Consider the following 18,494-nt stretch of genomic DNA (forward strand, 5'->3'; position numbering starts at 1 on the left):
ATTCGAGCATATGGAGGAGTCAATAGATGAGGAACAAAGTGCTTATATCCTAAAATTTACCGTACCAAGGAGACAAAACGACATCCCTCACTTAAAGGCCAAGAAGTGCAAGATGTGACATTGTTTACTTGGTTCTTTTGGATTCACACAACCGCCCCAGGAACGTGATAGAAAAATTGATGCGAAATTGAGGGCGCAATTCATATCGTCAAAGTGGAAGGAAAAGTGGTGAAAGTGATGGCGTCGTGTCGCGACGTTAAATCAAACGCTTGTTGGGAGGCGACCCAATTCTATTTAATTATTGTGTAATCATTATAGTATTGATTTTGTATTTTGTAGGAGTAGGAGCATGGAGTCAAAGTCAATAGGCATGTGCAAAAGCGAGCAAGTGGTTGAAACTGAGTGTGAGGTACTCGCACAAAGAATCATACCTGGGTGAAGTCTGAGTATCTCGTGAGCTGCTAATACTTCGGCCTTTGGCCTACAAGGGAGTCTCTTTTACCTCTTGATATTTTCAGTGTGCATTGAGGACATTGCACAATTTTAAGTGTGGGGTGAGAAAATTATCTGGGTGATTTTCTGTGTTATCCTAACTTAGTTGTAATATTTTTTTCTCTCAATGTCGTAGTTTGTGTTTTTTTAAAAAATATATAAAAACGAAAAATAAAAAAATAAAAAAGAAGAAAATTTGGACTTTTTCCGACGATGGATTTTGTGGACAACTTTCTTGAGGGATTAAAGTCCAATAATTAAAAAAAATCCAAATAGATTTTCTTTTTGTTTCTAGTTAATTTTGGGTAGGTAATAATTCCCCTTGGTTTTTTTTTTGCATCGATTCTTTTTCAAGGGATGTAACCTAAACCGGGTAAACTTTTTTATTTTTAGGATTAGATGTTTTTTAGGAGAAGAAAAAAACTTTTGTTACCTGTTTGATACTAGCATATTTTGGCTCGCGCTGTACTTTCCTTTGAGTGCTTGAGTAATGAATAAAATAGCAGACTTTCTAACACCTAAGCTCAGGGTTGTGACTCTATATATAACTTATTCTTATTTTGTCATTCGCTATGATCATGTCTGTCTTAGAGTAGAATTGATCTATCTTGATTGATACTAGTGCCATGTGTGGTGAGGATTTCTTACATATATTCCATGTAATGCATCTTAGTCTAGAACTTGCCCTGCATGTCATTGAAGCGAAATAAAAGTGTTGCTCTGTTTAGAAGATGATAATAGGCTTTCTTTGATATGTCTTATGAATTTTAGTCTTTTTAGATATTGTACCACTAGTTAGCCCGTTGAGCCTGTAGCCTTTTGTTTGGACGTCGTATTTTTGCCTTGATACTTTTGTTGAATCCCTAGTTTTTGCACCCTGCTTCCTTGAGCACTGTTGCTTAAACTGTGATATAAATTGATAAATTTAAAGAAAGGGATGATTAAGTAAAAAATGGTGACCAAGGATAGCTGAAAATTAATAAAAGGCCTTCTTGAAAAAAATATGACATGAAAAAAAAAATTGCTTTGAAAAAGAAATTAAACGTTCTTGATTTGGGGAAAATACATGTGAAACAATTGACAAAGAGAGGGCTGAAAAATAAAATTAAGAGATGAAAATAATGGACGATTAAGTCTAAAAGTGCAAAGTGCTTAGGAAAGAAGTCACTATTATATAGTTCTCCTACCTGTCCCCTAGCCAACATTACAACCACTTAAAGTCCTATTTGATTCTATTCAAGCATACTTAATTAGTAGAGATGTATATAATGGGCAAGCCTATGGTTCTTTGTGCATACATATGAATTCTTTGTGAGTGCGAGAGTTGTTATTTGATGCTAAGTCCTTAAATTATATTCATTCTTTTATTTGAGTATATGGACTATTTATTCTTGTGAGGGCACTGGTTTCATGATAGATAAGCGATATTATTAGCTTTATTTGACAGAGTAGGTGAGCGAGCTTAAATTTGGTGAGTTAGAGTCCCTCTCTGAGGTTAGGAGGTTAGAAGTTTGTTGTTTGTTTATGACTTGTATATCTTACACGATGATCAGGAAGTGTATCTCTAATGGTTTGAGTTGTTATAGGGCCTAAATGTTAGTATCAACCGAAGTGGTGGTGTTTCTAGGCTTGATTTATTGAGAGTAGTTTTAATGCTTACTCGAGGACGAGCAAGAGTCTAAGTTTGGGGTATTGATGTTCAGCCAAGAATGCATATATTTAACCATTATTGTCTCACATTCTAATTCCATAGGAATATAGACGTTATATTAGCTTGAATAGGCGAGTAGTACTTCGGAGACGGCTACGAGCAATATTAACCCTGTTAACCAATAAACCAGATAAATTAATTAGACGATTTAGGTGGAAAACTCAACGGGATTATTAACTAACCCATAACTCTAGAATATTTTCTCTCATTAAATTCATCTCTAAGATTGCAGACTTGTTTCCTTTAATTTCATAGTTTACTATTATAGATTAATTTTAGTTAAATATTCATACTTTAGAAAATCGCTTGAATAGATTAATTGTCTTAGTTTAATTTAGTTGATAGTTAATCATAAGTCCATGTAGGTACGATATCTGGACTTACAATCTTATATTACTTGTCGACTATATATACTTGTGTGTTTGTTTGGGAGTAACAGACCTCGACAAACAAGTCAACACAAGATGATTTATATTGATTATTTATATAACTTTGTACTTTATTCTTTCCTGTCTAATCGTTTACTTAAAGCTTTATCTTAATAATATTGATGTTATTTTATAAAATTATATAATTCTTAACTCGACATATGTGGAGAAACTAGTATATATTAGGGGTGTACGGTGGATTCCTCCGCATTTTCTAATTACCACTTACGTGTTTATATTGCATGGCTTTTACTCTTGTTTTTATCGTTCTACAGAGTTCTTTCATCTGCTTTCCTTCAATAAGCCCTTTGTCTTCCATGTTTTTTTCTTCAATCCGATCAGAGAGTCCCAAAAGTACCATCGTGATCTTCTTCTGCGTCTTCCTCTTCGATTCAATTTTGAAATTATTTCTTTTGTGATTGTTATTTTTGTCCTCTTTGTTTTATTTTTCTTTTTCCCCTTTTATTTTATGTGTTAATGCTTGATTTGATTTGTTCTGCATATTTTGTTATTGTATCTATGTATTTGATTGTAAAATCGAGTTTTGCATTTTTTGGTATATTCAAAACCTAGCAAAGCAGAGAGGGCGGTAGGATAATCGCCTGGGTTGTCATGGAATCATTCAAATAGGGATTCCAACATGATATACTATTTTATTTTCCTGCTCGTGGTCTCAGATGGTTTATCAGCTTTCTGTTACTGTGCCTAATTTCTTTTATAATTCAATTCAAACAGTTAAGTGTAATTCACTTTACAATTTATGGTAAAATATAATTTATGATGATGTTGGTGAATTAGCACAGAAGATAAGTTCTCTCCCATAATTACGGTGTTACAATTAATGCCCCAAAGTATTATCGCACAGTAAAACTTGGAATCTTCTCTTCTTGCTGTGAACATCTAAATTTTGATTATACTTGAAATTTTTCAACCCTTTTTAATATGTACATATTTTAACTTTTATTTCATTTTTAGTAGGTTTTGTTTAAGAAAATTAAAAATCACAAAAAAGAATTATATGTTCTTGATTTTAAAATATTTAGCTAGTATTTTTATTTTACACTTTTAAAAGAAAAGAAAAAATATTAATTAAAACAAGAGCCAATGAGTTATTTTCATATGGCAAAATTCTTCCTTATTTTTTGTAACAAACTCACATGTTCTCCCTTAAAACTCACATGCACATACACACTCTCTTTTCTTGATCATCAATAATCTCTATACCTATACTTATATATCTTCCCCACACACAACACACAAAGGAGAGACCTAATCCCCAAAAAAATTCCTCCAACCTTACAACACGCAGCAGCCCACCCCCTAAAAGAACTCTTTGCCGCCTCCAACCTCAAAAGATCAAATACTCCCAAAAGTATAGTTTTTCAACTAAAAAGACACGCACACACAAAGAGGGGGATGAAAATTTGGACAGAAACTTTAGGTTCTTTAGGTTTCTAGCTTTTCTAAGTTTTGGTTAAAAATCTAGAATTTCAAAAAACAATACAAAAACGAAAAAAAAACAAAAATATTCTTTCATGTTTCTTCTGTTAGACTACCATTCCAAAACCATGGAATTTGATTAAGCTTGAGGTCAATTCAATTTTATCCGATTGGTTCGTCAGTCGAGGTCCAAGTTCGTGGGTTTCCCGATTCGCCTCAGCACTGTCTTCTTCGTTCGGATTTTCACCTTTTGTGAAGCTGTTTTAGAAGCTCTATTTCTCATATATTAAAGAAAGTTTGCTTAACAGGTTCTTTCTTGATTTTCTCTTGTCTATTTAAGTTTATTTAATTTGAATCTTTTTCCGCTACATGTCCTGTTTTACTTCTGTTATTAAATATTTATAATCTTGAATCTGTTTGGTTTAGATACGTTGGGTTATAATTTTTTAATTAACCTTAAGAGTTTACTGTTTTGAACTCTTCATTAGACATGCAATCTCTTTATGTTAAATTTAAGTGTTAGTGGAGTAACTTGTGATTGTTCTCCTGCTGGTTTTGCTAGCACTTTGTGGTTGAATTTCATCATCTCCTTTACAGACCCTTATTTTGGTCTTTGTTTGTTGTTTAGATTATGTATCATAACAACAATTTGATATTGATCTGTAAATTTGAACAATCGTGTACTAGTATTGAGAATGGTTCCCATATGTTTATTCACGTTATCCTCATCAATTTCTTATCATAATTTGTCACCAAAGTTTCTATCATTTAGCCTATCCTTATAAGGTTTAAATTTCCATCATTCATGAGATTAGGCACATGTACACTGATTTTTCCAAAATAATTCCATCATTTATAGCCTTACTCATTGATCTCAAAACGAGAAAATTAAACAATTTATAAACATTCGTAGCTTGCTTTAGGCACGATTAAATAAATTATCGTGACTATGGGTATGACTTCTGTGGTATGATCATGATGCGTAAATCCCAATTCGAGTGTGCGTTTCACGTGACTCGACCTTACAACTTCAAACAATTAAAATTAACATGTTGTAAATCGCGGGTGCGTTTCACGTGACGCGATTTGCAATATGTACCAAAACAACAAGTGCGCGACATCGTGACTTATTCAAAATAATTCCATAAATAACTAAAAGCGGTTAAAAAAATAACTAAAAGCGGTTAAAAAGTAAAAAAAAAATGCACAATAGGTTTCAAATATCTATTAAATCAAATAACTAGGCAAATTATTAATAGTTGAGCGTCCGTGCTAAAACCACTAAACTCGGGAGTGCCTCACACTTTCTCCCGGGTTAACAAAATTTCTTACCCTATCTTCTATGTTCGCAGACCATAAATAAGAGTCAATTTCCTCGATTTGGGATCTAAAATAAATCGGTGACTTGGGACACCATAAATTATTCCAAGTGGCGACTCTGAATAAATAAATAATCTCATTTCGATTAATTTCGATTAGTGTCACTTTAATTGGAAAAACTCTTTATCCCCTCGGAAAAAAGGAGGTGTGACAGTTCTGGCGACTCTGTTGGGGAAAAGAACCCAGAATCTCTGGTTCAGGGTTCAGAATTCGGGCTTAGAATGACTGTTATACTTGGCTTTTGTTTATTATATGATTTTTATGTGTTTGAGCCTAACGTGCTAAATACCGCTTTTTACCGCTTTGATATTATTTGAATTGTATATAAAACTGTTGCGAAACCTTTCTTCTCTCTGGGTCTTCTAAATCTTCTAGGAAGTGCGCGCTGGCGTGACTTCTTTTCTGTTAGTGTCATACTCTAATTTAAAACGAGGATCAGATCAGTTACAAAGCCGAATGGCCTTTTGGTTACCGGTACGTTGCTCTCCCCGCCCCCTCGGCTCGAGTTGTCCGCTCGGATAAGCCAGGTCTAGAACAATACACCGAGGATTCAAACTTAGAATGACATAGCCTCATGTCGGATCCCTAGTAGGCACGTTTGTTTGCATCACGTGTATTTGAATTTGGGGACTCAACACATGGGTTGGGTCCGTCTAGGACAGGTGTACCCAATTTAAAAGACTATCCTGATGCATTTTACGTGCTATTTGTGCATTTATTTATTTCGGCTTGAATGTTGACCGGTTTCTAGAATAAGAAAAGAAAAAAAAAACAAGAGTGAGAGGTAAGTATTTGTAATCCGAAACTCTACCGAAATTTTAAAAAAAAGAAAGAAAGAAAATAAGCAAATATTTTCAGAAAAATCATGTTCCCCATGTTCCGTCAAAACTGCCGAATTACACGGGTCTGATTCTCACCAGATGTGAGATACGTAAGTAAACCTCATCGGTTCTGACCCCAAATTTTAAAAATTCAAAAATATTTTCTTTTAATTTCTTCTTTAGAAGTCTTTCCTTAGAAAATTCCAAATAAAAAAAAAAATTTAAAACCAAAAATATTTTCTTTCTTTTTAGAAGTCTTTCATTCGAAAAAGAAAATCAAATCAAAATCCAAAAATCTTTTTTTTCTTCTTTAGAAGTCTTTCTCCCAAAAAAATAAAATAAAAAATGAAACTCAAAGAAAAATATTTTCTTTCTTCTTTAGAAGTCTTTCTTTTCAAATCTGGTCGAATCTTTTCTCTGGTCATGTATCTCTCTTTTCTTGCAGATCCAGTTGGATCGGCCGGATCTAGAGTCAGATTTAAAGTCAAACTCAACGATTTTAGAAGGAAAATAACATCTATTATGAGCACGTAAGTTTTGCCTGCACAAAACTACTCCTAAAATGCCAAATACATAGCTTTTGAATTATTTTGTTTGATTTTATATATCTTTGTTTGCATTTCATGGAATTTGGTTGTATTTGCATAATTAGAAATAATGTTAAATCATAATATTGTCAAAAAAAATGTCATTTTATTCATTGCATTTTTAGATTTTTAATTGCATATTTTAGGAATTAATTTAATATTACATTATTAAACGCATGATTAAAATACATAAAATCACAAATAAACGTTAGTCATCTTCGCATTTATTTTTTAATTTTTAGGTTCAATTAAATTAGTTAATTAGCTAGTCATTAGATAAAATAGATAACTAGATTAGTTATGCAAAATTGGGTCTAAATTAGAATTTCAAGTAGCTGGTTTTGAAAAGATAAAATGGCACTAGATGACAACACATAATAAGAATTGGCAATCTTTTAGCCTTATATTTGGTTTGGCAAAGACAGCCCGAAATAATTGATATTATATAGCCAAATCCTTAAAAAAATCACTTTCTTATATATTCTCTCTCAAATAATTGGCCCCAAATTGTCTGCTTCCCCCTCTTCGCCGCTCACTTCTCTTCTTATTCACTACTTCCCTCCCCCTTTCTCTCCTTGTATTTCTTCTTCTATCTCTTCTCTTTCGCTCTCATAGTTTAGCAAACATTCTTGCAAATTATGCAAAAAACTCAATTGGATGAAAAGGTAAGGTTGATATCACATTAGAGAAAATCAAAAGCAAAAATTGAGACAGAAAAAATATATTTTAACTTTATTTTTCTTATCTCTTCTTTTTTTGATTGGATTAAATGAGTGAATGTGATTTAAATTGGTTGAAAATACCTAAACGAGGCCATATACAAAATTTGAGTAAGATTAGAAGTGATTTAGACTGGTTTCAGGTAAAAACATCAGACCTAAAAATCCAAATACAAAATGTGTATATCACGTTATATATCGTGTACATCAGTGTATATCACACACATGTTTTAAGGACTTCTGGGTATATCACCTTGTATATCGTGTATACAACACAATTCATTTTATGGACGCCCGTGTATATCATATTCTATATCGTATATATAATACAAATTTTTATGGATACACACAAATACACACGATATACAGTAGACATCACTGATGTACATAGAGATATACACGGGATACAATAGGGGATACACATGTTGAGTCATCTTGAACTTGAGTTTTCAATCTGAAATGTGTTATACAAAAAAGAAAATTAAAATTTTAATATACTTTTTTGATATACATATTATTATTATGTTATACACTGTGATATACAAATAATATAATTGTTATTGTGTTATGTATATTTGGATATATAGATAAAAAAAACTATTAATTAAAAAATATTTGGGAGTGTTTTGGATACTACTGAAGGAAAATGAACCTAATTTCTAGGATGATGGTTTCTGAGAGAAGGAGGAGATGCGTTTAAATAGTTTTTGCTTTTTTTAAGGAAAATAATTTTGATGGTGCTTAATTTTAGGATGGTGGTTGAACCATTAAGAGGTTGTGACTTCGAGTCACCCCAAGAGCAAGGTGATGAGTTCTTGGAGGGAGGGAGCCGATGGTCTATCTGAAACAGCCTCTCTACCCCAGGTAGAGGTAAGGTCTGCATACACACTACCCTCCTCAGACCCCATTAATGGGATTATATTGGGTTGTTATTGTTGTGCTTGAACCATTAGAAGAGAGAGAATAACTTTAGGCTATCATATGCCAAATCCTAAAACGTTGGCTTTTTTATGCCAATTGTTAGACCTAGTTGTCATGCCATGCCAAATAATCTGATAAGAGAAGCTTCACATTCGAACTGGGCCAAACAAATCGGACGGCCCAGTTACCTTAATTCGGTTCATGCCTGTCCAAGCCCACACCTTCACCCGTCCAAATATCCCCCATAAGCCAAACGACACAGTATTGAATCAAGCTTAATCTCGGTCGTCTGTTGTTGTTTGATCCAACGGGCGATAACTGGCCATGCATTTTCTTAAAGGTGTCGGAACAGCCCCTACCCCCACCAAATTCCTCTCTCTCACACCCCATTTCCTCTCCACCCTTCCCCGCCGCGTACTGCCCTCCAAAAATCGCCTGCGGTGGCGGGCCACCTCCAAACCACCCCAAACCGTACAATCCCCAGCCCCTCCTCGGTCCAAATCCACGACCAGTTTCCCTCAAATCCGTCTCAAACAATTCGTTTAGTAGATCTAAGAAATCACATACCTAAATTCATCCCTTTTTTCAATTTTTCCTCAAATCTCGGACTGTTTGGGGTTAATACCAACATCAATAGACTACTCTCAATGAGAGTTGTCGATTGATGGTAAGTTTATCTTGTTTCATGACCATCGGAATCTAGTCAAACTCCGGTTGACCGTCCAGTTCCCACCCATATCGCCATGGTGTCATTTTCTCCGGCTTAGCAAGGGATATTGTTGCATGCAACACTGGCCGGTGTGAAGCAACTCTGGTTAGTGCTTGTGTAACGATTCCTCCAACTTGCTAAAATTCTTTATCGATTCATTTTGAGTTCCAGCATGTATATTTTGTTCCTTACTTCTTCTATGTTTTTCCCTCATTCCCTTTCTTTTTTCTACTTGTTTGTCTCCAGTCATCGCTACTTAATTTAGCAGGAGCAAATAATTGATTATTTGATTCATATCTGTTTGAGTGTGATAAACTGTTAGCTATTGAATTTTTTATTATTGTTTGAGTAGTCACATGATTAGGTATCACTGAAACAATATTTAATTGCTTTAATTCCCTGTTAAATTGACAGTTTCTTTTGTTTTAGTGTTTGTATAATAATTTCGTACCCATATTATTCTTGAGGATCAATTAGTGAGTCACAGGCTTTCTAGGATTTGATTACCCTACTTTGGACTTAGGAGTGTAGTTTGTTTTAAGAATGAAGCCAGGTTCAGGCTCACATGATTTCTATAGAGTTGAAAGGTAAAAAGATAAGTAAAAGAAGGTCTGTAGTTCTGAGAGTAGAAAGTAACGGAGGTAAAAAAGGTATTAAGGGGATTAGACTTAGAGAATCTTTATAACTAACCCCTAGGAAGCTTCTAGGAAAGAAAAACCAGCAGGGGTCTGCTGGGGAGGGACTTGAAGAGTAAAAATAGAAAAGAAAAAAGGATTAAGAAGAAAAAGAAAAATCTGAAGAGCAGCTTTGAAAATCAGTTTAAATAGATGACCATCCTCACACTATAGGCATTCATACTCATTCACAATCTGGAGATTCACTCACACACATTCACCTAGCTGAAACAACTTTCAAAAGTTCAAAAATATTTCAAAAACCAGATATGAAAAGCCAAAAAAGGGCTCAAAAAACAGAAGAAAATTAGCTTTCAAAAGAGATTTTTGAAGTTGTTTCCACTATTGTTGTTTGTTCTATACTTTCTGGTTTTAGAAAATAATTCAGACTCAAATCACTGTCCAATTCTGCTATTTATTGCTGGATCTGTAATGCAGAGCTTCAACTACCTGATCTCCTTACCTTTATTTGATTTTTCTCAGTTATAATTCATCACATTAGGTATTCCTTTAGGGTGTGTTTGGTATGCTGGAAAATATTTTTCCATTTTCTCATGTTTGGTTGGCACAAATAGTTTGAAAAATATTTTCCCAATCAACTTATTTTTCTTTAATTGGAAAAAATATTTTTACTAAAATTTGAAGGGAAAACATTTTCCTAAAAATAAAACGTGCGATTTGGCTTCCCCCCCCCCCCCCCCCCAAAAAAAAAAAAACCCCATCGCTGGTTCCCAAATCAGTCGATTCATTTCTCTCCCTTCTCTCATCTTGCTTCACTCCAATTTCTCTCTCTTTAGTCTCGCGTTTTAAGATCCCCCGCCATCGCACCAAAACGCCCAACTTGCTGTTTTCTCCAAGGTCAGAGACAAGTGCTTTGGATCTGGAGATCAGGAAATGTCTAGTGTATATCATGTACATCAGTGTATATCACACACATGTTTTAAGGACTTCTGGGTATATCACCTTGTATATCGTGTATACAACACAATTCGTTTTATGGACGCCCGTGTATATCATATTCTATATCGTATATATAACACAAATTTTTATGGATACACACAAATACACACGATATACAGTAGACATCACTGATGTACATAGAGATATACACGGGATACAATATGGGATACACATGTTGAGTCGTCTTGAACTTGAGTTTTCAATCTGAAATGTGTTATACAAAGAAGAAAATTAAAATTTTAATATACTTTTTTGATATACATATTATTATTATGTTATACACTGTGATATACAAATAATATAATTGTTATTGTGTTATGTATATTTGGATATATAGATAAAAAAAACTATTAATTAAAAAATATTTGGGAGTTTTTTGGATACTACTGAAGGAAAATGAACCTAATTTCTAGGATGATGGTTTCTGAGAGAAGGCGGAGATGCGTTTAAATAGTTTTTGCTTTTTTTAAGGAAAATAATTTTGATGGTGCTTAATTTTAGGATGGTGGTTGAACCACTAAGAGGTTGTGACTTCGAGTCACCCCAAGAGCAAGGTGATGAGTTCTTGGAGGGAGGGAGCCGATGGTCTATCTGAAACAGCCTCTCTACCCCAGGTAGAGGTAAGGTCTGCATACACACTACCCTCCTCAGACCCCACTAATGGGATTATATTGGGTTGTTGTTGTTGTGGTTGAACCATTAGAAGAGAGAGAATAACTTTAGGCTATCATATGCCAAATCCTAAAACGTTGGCTTTTTTATGCCAATTGTTAGACCTAGTTGTCATGCCATGCCAAATAATCTGATAAGAGAAGCTTCACATTCGAACTGGGCCAAACAAATCGGACGGCCCAGTTACCTTAATTCGGTTCATGCCTGTCCAAGCCCACACCTTCACCCGTCCAAATATCCCCCATAAGCCAAACGACACAGTTTTGAATCAAGCTTAATCTCGGTCGTCTGTTGTTGTTTGATCCAACGGGCGATAACTGGCCATGCATTTTCTTAAAGGTGTCGGAACAGCCCCTACCCCCACCAAAGTCCTCTCTCTCACACCCCATTTCCTCTCCACCCTTCCCCGCCGCGTACTGCCCTCCAAAAATCGCCTGCGGTGGCGGGCCACCTCCAAACCACCCCAAACCGTACAATCCCCAGCCCCTCCTCGGTCCAAATCCACGACCAGTTTCCCTCAAATCCGTCTCAAACAATTCGTTTAGTAGATCTAAGAAATCACATACCTAAATTCATCCCTTTTTTCAATTTTTCCTCAAATCTCGGACTGTTTGGGGTTAATACCAACATCAATAGACTACTCTCAATGAGAGTTGTCGATTGATGGTAAGTTTATCTTGTTTCATGACCATCGGAATCTAGTCAAACTCCGGTTGACCGTCCAGTTCCCACCCATATCGCCATGGTGTCATTTTCTCCGGCTTAGCAAGGGATATTGTTGCATGCAACACTGGCCGGTGTGAAGCAACTCTGGTTAGTGCTTGTGTAACGATTCCTCCAACTTGCTAGAATTCTTTATCGATTCATTTTGAGTTCCAGCATGTATATTTTGTTCCTTACTTCTTCTATGTTTTTTCCTCATTCCCTTTCTTTTTTCTACTTGTTTGTCTCCAGTCATCGCTACTTAATTTAGCAGGAGCAAATAATTGATTATTTGATTCATATCTGTTTGAGTGTGATAAACTGTTAGTTATTGAATTTTTTATTATTGTTTGAGCAGTCACATGATTAGGTATCACTGAAACAATATTTAATTTCTTTAATTCCCTGTTAAATCGACAGTTTCTTTTGTTTTAGTGTTTGTATAATAATTTCGTACCCATATTATTCTTGAGGATCAATTAGTGAGTCACAGGCTTTCTAGGATTTGATTACCCTACTTTGGACTTAGGAGTGTAGTTTGTTTTAAGAATGAAGCCAGGTTCAGGCTCACATGATTTCTATAGAGTTGAAAGGTAAAAAGATAAGTAAAAGAAGGTCTGTAGTTCTGAGAGTAGAAAGTAACGGAGGTAAAAAAGGTATTAAGGGGATTAGACTTAGAGAATCTTTATAACTAACCCCTAGGAAGCTTCTAGGAAAGAAAAACCAGCAGGGGTCTGCTGGGGAGGGACTTGAAGAGTAAAAATAGAAAAGAAAAAAGGATTAAGAAGAAAAAGAAAAATCTGAAGAGCAGCTTTGAAAATCAGTTTAAATAGATGACCATCCTCACACTATAGGCATTCATACTCATTCACAATCTGGAGATTCACTCACACACATTCACCTAGCTGAAACAACTTTCAAAAGTTCAAAAATATTTAAAAAACCAGATATGAAAAGCCAAAAAAGGGCTCAAAAAACAGAAGAAAATTAGCTTTCAAAAGAGATTTTTGAAGTTGTTTCCACTATTGTTGTTTGTTCTATACTTTCTGGTTTTAGAAAATAATTCAGACTCAAATCACTGTCCAATTCTGCTATTTATTGCTGGATCTGTAATGCAGAGCTTCAACTACCTGATCTCCTTACCTTTATTTGATTTTTCTCAGTTATAATTCATCACATTAGGTATTCCTTTAGGGTGTGTTTGGTATGCTGGAAAATATTTTCCCATTTTCTCATGTTTGGTTGGCACAAATAGTTTGGAAAATATTTTTTCAATCAACTTATTTTTCTTTAATTGGAAAAAATATTTTTACTAAAATTTGAAGGGAAAACATTTTCCTAAAAATAAAACGTGCGATTTGGCTTCCCCACCCCCACCCCCCCTCCAAAAAAAAAAAACCCCATCGCTGGTTCCCAAATCAGTCGATTCATTTCTCTCCCTTCTCTCATCTTGCTTCACTCCAATTTCTCTCTCTTTAGTCTCGCGTTTTAAGATCCCCGCCATCGCACCAAAACGCCCAACTTGCTGTTTTCTCCAAGGTCGGAGACAAGTGCTTTGGATCTGGAGATCAGGAAATGTTCTAAAATCTCCTGCAATTTCGCTCTTGGGCTCTTGATTTTAGGTAACGCACGCCTCCCTTTCCTGCGTTTGCTTTAGGGTTTTAAACTTTTCTTCAATTCCTTCTGTTTTTGCTTGATGAACTGATAAATAATAGTCTAATGCTCTGCCTGATATCCATTGCAATACAAAAGATTAATTCATGAGTTCAAATTTTCAATATTTAGAATTCTAAAATATAATTCCTGACCTGAATGTAGTCAAAATTGGTACATCTTCAGTTAGTTTGGTTTATCTAAGTATTTAAAACTTTTGGTAACTGTTCTTCATGTTGGGATTTGATAGAGTTTGTGTGTTCATGATCCACTTTCTTGTTGTTTTTGCTGCTTAATATTAATTTCTGCATGATATCAAGTTCTATGTCCTCTTTTGTCTTTTAAGTTATGAAACAAAACAATGTAGTACTGGAAGTTAATGTTACCTATCAAAGCACACGTGTTGAACTTGAAAGCTTTTCTAGCTAGGATACTGTCGATCAAGAAGATAATATATGATTCAAGTTCAATGAAATTTTAGCAATGTGGCTTCACTCGCAACTTGGAAATTTGATTGTTGTGTGGTCAGAGGAGCTTATATGTTGTTCATAGTTTCATGATATAACATAGATTAGATTTTTCAACAAATTATAGAGCATTGCAATGGTAGATGTTGCAGAAGGCATGTACTGGGACATCTAGAGATTGGAATAGTAAATGATTTCTTAAGTGCTCACCAGTAAAATTTTGTGGTTAATATGGGTTATATATAATCCAAAGTTGAGGTATTTAAGCAGGCAGGTTATAGGAGAAAGGCTGGTTGAATTTTGATGTATAGTAAAGGATCCATATGGAGGATATCTACTGAAAACGAGAAACCTGCATATTCTTATATCTTTGGGTTGTTTGAGTGATTTACTGGTTCCAAGTTCGATTTCTTTTAGGCTCTCTTTAATATTTTTATCAATCCATTTTTATGAGTAGAAGTTCTAAAGTTGGGTTGCAACAGATAGATTCGATTGAAAATGATGAAGATGATGCAATAGTTGGATCGGAAGCCACATATGTCTTAGCTGCCGGGGCTGTAATTATTTTAGCCTACGAAAATCAAAGTAACATTCCTAAGGCACCTTATACCAATAAAGACCAAGAGAGGGAATTTTAAATGAATAGTATTTTAAATGGAAGTATTGTTCATTGTGTAAGTCAGATAAGAATGAGCCAACCCGTATTTTTTGAATTGTGTAATGCTCTTAGAAGAAATAATTTCTTGAGATCAACCAAAAGTATGTTCGCTCAAGAACAAGTACTAATTTTCTTAGAAATTGTTGGTTTTAATCAACGATTTCGCAAGATAGGGTCGCATTTTTATAGGTCGATTGAATCTGTTCATCGATGTTTCCACACTGTACTTCAAGCAATTTTGAATCTCTATCCAACCCTTGTGAAATCACTGAATGATACTATTCAGTCGGAGATAAGGAACAACCATCGTTATTACCCTTGGTTTGTTGTGAGTAACATATTAAATATTAAGTTTTTAATTAATTTTGAATACTAGTATATATTATTAACTTTAGTTGTACATATAAGATTATGTAGGAGCAATAGATGGCACACATGTGCTTGCATCTGTTCCTATCGAACTCCAAAATAGGTGTCATGGCCGCAAAGGCACAACACAAAATGTCATGGCTGCTGTCAGCTTTAATTTGAAGTTCACATATGTGGTTGCTGGCTGGGAAGGATCTGCTCATGACTCACGCATATTAAATGATGCATTGGAGAGCATTTTCGTGTGATTGATAATGAACCCTTTTGGGACTTTAAAACACAAGTGGATGTGGTGTTAGCATCGTGCATTTTACATAATCACATAACCGATTTGGAGCCAAATGACCCAATAATACAAGAAGTAGAGGGGCAACCGCTAGTTCAAACACAAAATGCTCAAAGTACTCAAAGTTCTCTAGGGAATCAAACCTATCAGACACCTAGAGAAAGACGTGAAGAAGCTAGGGAATGGTCGTTGAAAAGAGATGCCATTGCTCATGCCATGTTTACAAATTATGATCGGAGGAGGAATAGATGAATATAATCTATCAAGAAACAGTTTTTTATTTAGTCATCTTGGTTTTAGTTGTTTGTGTTTAATTGTTTATGTTTTCATATACTCTTATGTACATTGACTTTATATTTTATATGATTTTGTTGTCCTGTCTCTATTTATCTTAAATTTCATGTTTGACATATTTCCTATAACAGTTAACAATTGTAAAAAAAAAGAAGAGATAAACAGTTTAGGTGAACAAAACCAAATGGAATATTTGATGTTGGAAATCCTAGCTAATGAAGTGAAGCAGGGGAATAAATCAACTAATCAGTTTAAGGCCATATCATTCAATCGTGTTTCGGATGCCATTAAGCAACAACTAGGAATGGAGGAGTGTTCACTTAAGCATGTGGAGAATCATCTTAAAACACTAAGAAGCACATGGAATATAGTGCAAACTCTTCTAAACAAAAGTGGTCTTGGATGGGATGATAACCTGAATATAATTACTGCTAGTCCTAGAGTTTATGCTTTCCACGCTCAGGTAAAATGTTTTCACATATGTAATGTCAAAGGCAAATGTGCCAAATTTGAATATGGTTCTAAAATTTTTCCTGACATTTTATTTGATTCTGTTGACTGCTAGATTCTGCAAATTCTTTTTTTTGAGTTATTATATTTTTTCATTTACATGGATTTTCCTGTTATTTTGTATGGGAAACTTTTGATTCTAGTATTAGCAGAATTAGCTCTTAATTTAGAGCTCATACTTTGATAAGTTGTTACTTCATTATGCATTAACCAGCCTCTGTATTGTCGTTTCGATCTTAGGATATATCTTTTAGGATTGTGTTATACTGCTAAAGATAACTGATAAAAGCTAATGCAAATGATTGTCAGAGCAATGCTCTGGGACATACATAAGGGAGAAGCAGTAGCTGAGTAAAGTGTGCTTCTTTTCTCTTCCAAGGGGAAAATATTGCAACTTTCTCTTTTCTCTTGAAATTGTCATATGCGAGCGATGTAATATTCAATTATTTTCCGTGAACTCACTGAATATGCACCCGTTTCTTATACCTTTTGCTTTGTCGTTGTATTATAGGCCCATCCTACTCATGAGAAGTTCATTAACAAAAAGATTGAAGTGTTTGAAGAAATGTCCCTCGTGTATGGGAACGATCGAGCTAGGGGTGATTGTGCTAAGTCGCTTGATGATATAGGCTTGAATTGTAGTTCTGAGAAAGCTAATGATAATGACATTGAAGGGCCATCTAAGGAAAACGATGTGCAAGATGTAGTAAGTGAAACTTCTCAAGCCAAAGCAAGTCGCAAACGAAGTCGTTCTTCTGATGTGCAAGATGTGGTCAGTGATATATCAACAAAGCTTAGAGAAGTGGCAGTAACAATCGGTAAAATAGCTGATAGTCGACTAGATGTGACAAGATTGTACGAAGAAATTATGGCAACTGAAGGTTATAAAGAAAAGTTCTTTTTTTTTTATGAAGTAATTAATTTCATTGATGGCATCAGGAAGATGCATAATAGTTACAAAAGAGTTACAACAAAAAGGAATAATGTCAGCTCTAATACAGATGTTCAGACTAATACTAAGGAGCTAACAAAATTCAAATAACTATCAGTGGAATCTATGGGGGATAAATAAACCCAAGTGAATAAAAACATAATACAATTAGCTTTGAGTGATTGGAAAGTAGTTGATAGTCCGTCAAAACATCGGCTATTCCTTTCCTTCCGGGTACTCCAAAAGATAGCAGCAAGAACCATCTTCCAGACTTTCTTGATAGTGCTGTAAACTTTCCAAAAGCTCCAACTCTCAAAAGCCTCCCTAATGTTATGTGGCATGACCCATGTGAGTTCAAAAAGAGAAATAAACATATTCCAGAGATCTGCTGCAACTGAGCAGTGTAGGAATAGATGGTTATATGATTCAGCCTCTCTCTGGCACATGTAACATCTATTGACAATCTGAAAATTTTTTCTGACTAAGTTGTTCTGTGTTAGACAAGATCCATGGAGAGCAGTCCAGTTGAAACACGCAACTTTAGGTGGCAGTTTAACTTTCCATATTAGTTTCCAAGGCCAGTGGTCGGTGATTGCATTTTGAGCTTCTGATAACTTGTGGGCTGCTTGCACGGAGTACCTTCCTACATGTGCATTCCCCCATCTGAACCGGTTTGGTACTAGGTTGTTACTGGAGTAGCCATTTAGTGTGGCTAATAGTCTAACTAGCTCTTCAAATTTCCAATCTTGCAAGTTCCTTCTGCATAGTATGTTCCAACTGTCGCCCTCCCTCCACTGCAAGATTGTTGAATCTGGATCTCTGGCTATTTGAAATATTGCAGGATAATCATTCATCAAAGCAATGCTTCCTAACCACTTGTCCTTCCAAAACTTGGTATGTTGACCATTCCCTACTACAAAATGTTTGTTCACTGAGAATTCTTCCCATAGCTTACAAATGTTCTTCCAGACTCCAATTCCATGGAGTGCTCTTGATAATTTAGTGCACCAATGATTCAGGACTCCATATTTGGCGTTGAAAACTTCCTTCCAAAGACATTGTTCCTCCTGTGTGTACCTCCATAGTCATTTCATTAACAAGCATTTGTTA

At 35.0% G+C, this 18,494-nt stretch overlaps 2 long non-coding RNA genes across 2 annotated transcripts; both read left to right on the top strand.

Annotated features, from left to right (window-relative positions):
* Positions 1 to 2,909: 2,909 nt before the first annotated feature.
* Positions 2,910 to 17,362, top strand: LOC104118880 (uncharacterized). Its single transcript, XR_011412674.1, has 3 exons — positions 2,910 to 4,379; positions 6,718 to 6,802; positions 16,965 to 17,362. It is a non-coding gene; the product is annotated as an uncharacterized lncRNA (long non-coding RNA).
* Positions 6,829 to 16,032, top strand: LOC104118879 (uncharacterized). The gene is made up of 2 exons (XR_011412673.1): positions 6,829 to 12,327; positions 15,403 to 16,032. It is a non-coding gene; the product is annotated as an uncharacterized lncRNA (long non-coding RNA).
* Positions 17,363 to 18,494: the final 1,132 nt, after the last annotated feature.

The sequence above is a fragment of the Nicotiana tomentosiformis genome, chromosome 12, assembly GCF_000390325.3.
Source record: "Nicotiana tomentosiformis chromosome 12, ASM39032v3, whole genome shotgun sequence".
In the NCBI taxonomy this organism is placed as follows: Eukaryota; Viridiplantae; Streptophyta; class Magnoliopsida; order Solanales; family Solanaceae; genus Nicotiana; species Nicotiana tomentosiformis.